This window comes from Hibiscus syriacus, unplaced genomic scaffold (assembly GCF_006381635.1).
Source record: "Hibiscus syriacus cultivar Baekdansim isolate YM2019G1 unplaced genomic scaffold, ASM638163v2 tig00111837_pilon, whole genome shotgun sequence".
Taxonomy (NCBI): domain Eukaryota; kingdom Viridiplantae; phylum Streptophyta; class Magnoliopsida; order Malvales; family Malvaceae; genus Hibiscus; species Hibiscus syriacus.
The window spans coordinates 9069133-9076048 of NW_024063194.1; the positions used below are offsets into that span (position 1 = coordinate 9069133).

Below are 6916 nucleotides of genomic sequence, written 5' to 3' on the forward strand. Positions count from 1 at the left end.
TAAGCTTATACATACCATGGGAATTTTCAATTCGAGTTCTTTGATATCTTTATTTATCTTTTCATAATTATTTTTACATTCATCATCGTTATTAAATTATCTTCTTAACCATCATCTTCTTGCTTAATTTCCAGCAACTTTCCAATTCAAGAAACTCTAGTTTGTGACAAGAACCCTAATTCCATTTAATCTCACTTTTTTGAATGAGTTTAAATCTCTAGGCTTGATTCTTCAACTTCGAGCAACATTTATCACTTTGTTGTGATCTCCTATGAAAGCTTGATCTTATTGGGACTGGTTTTATCTGTTAAATATAGTGTCATTAGTGGAGTGAAGTTGTCATCAGCAGGCAATGCTTTCAATATTGAATCTCGATAAGCAATAATTGCAGTAGTGGTAGTTATAGCATGCTTCAAATTTGGCATTAGTATTGCCATTTCATAGTGCTTTGCACTGCAGTAAGAATACTAATTAGATGGATGAAAATCACAATCATTCAGAATGTAATCAAAAGATAGTTGCCCCATAAATTGAATAACTAATTCAAGTGAATAAGGAAGGAGCAAATGATTGTTTTGGTAAGTTTGTTCAAAGCTTGTTACAACAAAATTAATTAAACAAATAAGTTTTGGAATAGAAGAATTTTAGTACGTTGTTTATTATCTATGTTATAATATTATTTATTGTTATAGACTAAATTTATGCTTCAATTAAAAATATGTGACATAAATGATTACTTATTTGTTATAAATTCTAAAAATAAATTGAATCGATTTGGGTGACTAAAACGAAACAAAATTTCAAGACAATTTCAAGTTTAGTGATGATTTTGAGAAAAAAAATAATTTGGTGACTAAAATAGAACAGTAAAAATAGTTGAGTAGTTATATACGTAATTTATTTATTTTTTTAACAAAGTTAACGGTTTAGGTAAAAAAAATATGAGGTCACAAAATTTTACCAAAAATATTTTAAGAGATGACTGTCAAATGACATACTATTGCTTTGTGGTTGATGGGGTTGGGGTTGTTAGCTTTAGCCGTTCGTTAGGAAACAAAGCGGTAAGAAGTTGGACTCCAAAGAAACAAAGCCAACAACAGCTTCATCAGAAGCAACGAACTCGAACCAAGGAAAAAAAATCCAAGTTGAACAAGTTTCGGAGAGAGAACTCGTGATAAACGAAATTAGGGAGACAAAAAAGAGTGGGGAGGTGGAAGAATACGGTTTGGAGCAGTTAATGAGAGTTCTTCAACCGAGTTATTAGGGAGGGGTACCATGGGGATCAACAAGGCCAAAGCCTCTTAATTGGACATCATGTTCAAAGATAGCAGAAGATGTTGCAAAGAGCCTTGTCTACATCCACCAAGTATCAAGGCTTATCTATGGCAACTTGAAATCCTCCTTGGTACCCATTTTGAAGCCTTGAGGTCCTTTCTAACTCTTGTTCGACTGGAGATACTGATTCCTGAGCCTATTAAGCTCCTGAGATTCGGAAGTCGGGCCGTGCACTAACTCTAAAATTTGATGTTTATGCATTTGGTGTCTTCCTAATGGAACTTTTGACGGGCGAGCTTCCATCGCAACATCTGGTGCTCGTGCCTCGAGACATGCTGGAATGAGTTAGAACAACACCATAAGATGATTGCCGGCTCGGAATGCTAACTGAAGTTGCTTGTGTTTGTAGCTTGACATTGCCGGAGCAACGGCCGTCAGTGTGGCAAGTCTTAAAGATGATAGAGGAGATTTAAGGAGGGTGAGATGATGGAGGATTGTGCATCTTTTGGATATTCATGATTTAATCCTTGGGGATTTATCGTGTTTGGTTTCCATGACTTCAAGCTTGTCTGAGAAATTTATTAACTCCGTTGTCTATGACCATCTGATATCATCTACTTACATTGATTAGCAAATTTTCGAACCACCTTATAATAAAAATTCTCGCGTATTGCATCTTTGGAACAAGTTTTGCCAAGATTTTTTTTAAAAAAACTGACCTATATATTTATAGACATACACACAGATATCAATTTGAAAAGTCGATCATACACAAGTTTGGCAAGAACTTTCATTTTCATGAATAAAAAATATAACAGAAAGCTACAAGTACGAAAAACATTTCATGAACTTCGTCAACTATCAGCCACTTCCGGTACTATTGTGTTTCGAGGCCTACCAACCTGCCAACATAATTCAAAATCTGATCATTTAATCCTACACTCAAAATTTTGAGATTCAAAATCTAGCCACTGACAGACAGTGGCACGAACTGTGTTCAGACATCTCCGGTAAGGCTACAATGGAAGCACCAACCTTTTCTTCGATATTTACAACTGCCTGCATTAATTGAAGAAAAAGTATGATACAAGACCATGGATAAGAGAACTTTTAATGTTCTTACCCTGTCAAAACACAATTAACAAACTGGGGTTGGAATTACCTGCATTTATTTTCCCCATACGCCGTGCCGACCAATCATGGATGTATAGACGGTGAAATAAGCTTACCATATCAGTTCAATCAGACCCTGTGCACGGGGCCTTGTTCTCGATAATATTTCATCACTGTGTTTGATCCATTCTGAAAGTTTCCATGCTTCTGCCACTTCCATCTGAATTGAAGTAGCCACTGGTTATGACTTCTCTTCCACCACCAGAGTTTTCCATTCTTTCCCATGGTTTTTAATTTCTTCATTGACAAATGTCCAACTGGTACCATCTGAACACACAATATCTTTACTTCCTGGTCAAGCAGAAAGACAATGATCTAAAAGACCACAAGGTGCAGATAAATTACCTTTCGCGTCTTCTCTAGAAATGCTGCTGAGTCTCTAATAGATCCATTAACAACCCCAGGTGTAAATTTAGTTGCTTGGGAGCTGGGAGTGACTTTGGTGAAAGGGGACCAGTCGAATCATCTGCAGTGTTCCAATGAACTGCGAGAAATCCCCTGTTGAATTCCATTTACAGTTTTATTAAAGAGTATTTTAAGTTGGTCAAGAGATGACTGCTTTTTCCTTCATTAAGTTCCCTAGGATCATCCATTTGAATTATTTCTAATGTTATTGGTGAGAATTGTGAGTTATGTGAAGACTGTTACTTTTTCCTTTGTCAAGTTTCATAGGATCATCCAATGTTCATAATTCACACATTACCAATGTATAGAGACATGAAACCACGAAGCTCATTTAGAAATCTTCATCACCTATGGAATTCTTGATACATTACTAGGTTCTTTTGACTTAAAATTAAATATTCAGTCCATACATCAGTTAAACGATGTACTGTGATTTGAGATGAGTTTGAATGAGTGGTATTTACACATTAAACATATACAAGCACATATAAATAGACAACAAGATGATAATCTCACCGTAGCTGATGTAGCCAGGGAAATAGCAACAGCATGCTCCCTCATATTTTGCTCCTTCAGAAACTCTTTTTTCTGTGCCTCACTTTGCCATGATAGAGCTGTGAGATTTTTCAATTGCTGTTTGATGTCCTTAATCTCCAAATCTTTCTCCCGCAACTGGCATTTGTTCGTACATGCATGCACATGTTAAGGTCATTGGGGATTTGGGGTTAGTAAAAAGAAGCATCTATATTCATTCTATAGCCCAAATGTGCACAGGTACCAAATGGAGTTTCGCACATAAATACTCTTCAGTCATAGCTTCATCCGGAGCGTTATTAATAGAAGAAACTGATTTGATTCTCAGCACTTGTTCTATTGTGATGGTGAAGATGGCATGGGATCGACTATTAAAACCATAACAATGGAAGCACATAACATTAAATTATGAATATTAACTGATAAACTTCAGAATGAAACAATCCAACTCCTCAAAATTGTTTTAATTTCACCTGGACTGGTTATTCATATTTGTGCTCCCAGTTGCCCGGCTTATTGATCCTTGCTCCAGGCAAGTAGCCATTTCTTGCAGTGTACTGATTGCAACTTCAGTTGATCCAGCTAATGTTATAACTCCATTTGATGATTCACGGATTTGTATAGATGATTTTCCTGGAAAAGCAACTTTTGCAGCATTTCCTTTTGGTGTAACAAGTTTACCTACTGGTTCAGAATCCAGTAAATCCCTCACCTCTTCCTTCAGGATCTTCATATTCAAACGGTCAAATTAGGTTACTCCTCAGAAAGGACATACTATATATTCAAAAATAAAATAAAAATAAAAAACAAGTAGGCTCCAATATGGCATGGTATCCATCGAAAAGAAACAAATAGCCTACCTATACTTCCAGTTCATGAAACGTATTCAAGGGCGACTACAGAGAAATTCCATTTCAATTTTTCAACAAGGCAGCAGGTAACAAGTAATATGTACCTCTATGAAGGAAACATGTAGCTGGAACTCTGCTTGATGCTTCAATGTTTCGATTTTTTTCGAACAAGGCATTCATAACTTGAGGAATCAATCCTTTCTGGCAATCATCTTCGGTAGCTGTTCCCATGGTATATGTCTTCCCAGATCCTGTCTGCAACAAGTACGCAAGTCAACCATGAATAGAATTACCAAAACATCAAAAAATAAAATTAAAAACGGGTTTAACTGGGAACAACTCCGGTATATCAATTCATATTACCTGACCGTATGCAAGTACGGTAGCGTTGTATCCTTGGAATAAACCATCAACGAGTGGAGCAATGTATTCATCACACATGGAAGATGAAGGAGAGCCACCATTTCCATAAACATGATCAAATGTTAAGGAACGTGTCCCAATTTTCACCTGCACCCAAAGCCAAAAATAACCACACCAATCCCAAGAACGTTAAGAAAAATAAAAGAAATAAAAGTTCCTTTAACGCTTTTAACTATTCCCGTGGAACCGCTGCGCAAAAATATGAAAAATTCTAAAATACATGGTTGCTCGAATGGATTTGGTGCTCAAACTCGGACCTCAACAACTAATATCTTAACTAGTGAGGTCGCTTGGTTCTAAATGTTGGAATTAAAATAAAAGGTTAATAAAATGAAATCATGCTTGAACTTAGCTAAAAAATAGCGTGACGCATGCAATGAAAGGAAGAAATGTACAAAAAAAAGAAAGAAAGAGAGCTAAAGCTAAAAACATAATACCTGAGGCTTTCCGGTAGTAACAGTAACGAATTCTCTACAACCCTGAGAGCGTTCGTCGCCGATTAACAGCCTAATGTGAACGACTTTCACCGAGCAATTCTCTGATGCTTCCATTTTTAACAACGAAGACCCAAAAAAATAGAAAGAAAGAGAGAGAATCCAAAGCAAAATACTGTTCCAGAAAATGAAAGCAGAGCCTAAAAAACGCGTTTTTTAAACGGGGACGGGTACCGGTTTTTTTAAACGGGGACGGGGACGGGGGACCAATACCCGGCCCGAACCCGGCCCGTTGCCATCCCTAACTATTCCCGGGAACCGCTGCGCAAAAATATGAAAAATTCTAAAATACATCGGTTGCTCGAATGGATTTGGTGCTCAAACTCGGACCTCAACAACTAATATCTTACTAGTGAGGTCGCTTGGTTCTAAATGTTGGAATTAAAATAAAAGGTTAATAAAATGAAATCATGCTTGAACTTAGCTAAAAAATAGCGTGACGCATGCAATGAAAGGAAGAAATGTACAAAAAAAGAAAGAGAGCTAAAGCTAAAAACATAACCTGAGGCTTTCCGCTTCTCTTCTTTCTCTCTTCTTCTTCTTCTTCTTCTTCCTCTTCTTCTCTTCTTCTTCTCTTCTTCTTTTCTTCTTCTTCTCTTCTTCTTCTTCTTCTTCTTCCTCTTCTTCCTTCTCTTCTTCTCTTCTTCCTCTTCTTCCTCTTCTTCTTCTTCCTCTTCTTTCTTCTTTTTCTCTCTCCTCTTCTTCTTCTTCTCTTTCTTTCTTTCTTTTCTTCTTCTTTTCTTCTTCTTCTTTTCTTCTTCTTCTTCTCGTTTTTTTCTTCTTCTTCTTCTCTTCTTTCTTCTTCTTCTTCTTCTTCTTCTTTCTTCTTCTTCTTTCTCTTCTTCTTCTTTTCTTCTTCTTTTCTTCTTCTCTTATTCTTCTTATTCTTCTTCTTCCTTTTTTCTTCCTCTTCTTCTCTTCTTTTCTTCTTTCTTCTTCGTCTTCTTCTTTCTTCTTATTGTTCTTCTTCCTCTTGTCTTCTTCTTCTTCTTCCTCTTCTTTTTTCTTCTTCTTCTTTTCGTCTTCTTCTTTTCTCTTTCTTCTTCTTCTTCTTCTTCTATTCTTCTCTTCTTCTTCTTCTTTCTTCTTCTCTCTTCCTCTTCTTCTTCCTCTTCCTCTTCTTCTTCTTCCTCTTCTCTTCTTCCCTTCTTCTCTCTTCTTCTTCCTCTTCTTCTTCTCCTCTTCTTCTCTTCCTCTTCTTTCTCTTCTCTTCTTCTTCTTCTTCGCTCTTCTTCTTCTCTCTCTTCTTCTTCCTTCTTCTTCCTCTTCTTCTTCCTCCTCTCTTCTTCTCTCTCTTCTTTCCTCTTCTTCTTCTTCCTCTTCTTCTTCCTCTTCTTCTTCCTCTTCTTTCTTCTCTTTTCTTCTTCTCTTTTTCTTCTTCTTCTTCTTTCCTCTTTTCTTCTTTTCTTCTTCTTCTTCTTCTTCTCTTCTTCTTCTTCTTCGTCTTCTTTTTTTCTTCTTCTTCTTCTTCTTTTCTTCTTCTTCTTCTTCTTCTTCTTCTTCTTCTTCTTTTCTTCTTCTTCTTCTTCTTCTTCTTTTCTCTTCTTCTTCTTCTTTTCTTCTTCTTCTTCTTCTTCTTCTTTTTCCTCACTAAGTGGTTGATCCCAGCATGCTCTGGCTCCATTTTATACCTGGAAAACGAGCGAAATTCCTGAATACACTTTGTTTTAGTTAAATTAAGTCGGAAGCTAGCTAAGAACAAGAAAATATACCAGTTGTATTAGTAACTAACTATAATTAAAAGCATAAAAATTACGTGCG

At 36.4% G+C, this 6916-nt stretch overlaps 1 pseudogene; it reads right to left on the minus strand.

Annotated features, from left to right (window-relative positions):
- Positions 1 to 2500: 2500 nt before the first annotated feature.
- Positions 2501 to 5212, minus strand: LOC120171815 (annotated as a pseudogene).
- Positions 5213 to 6916: the final 1704 nt, after the last annotated feature.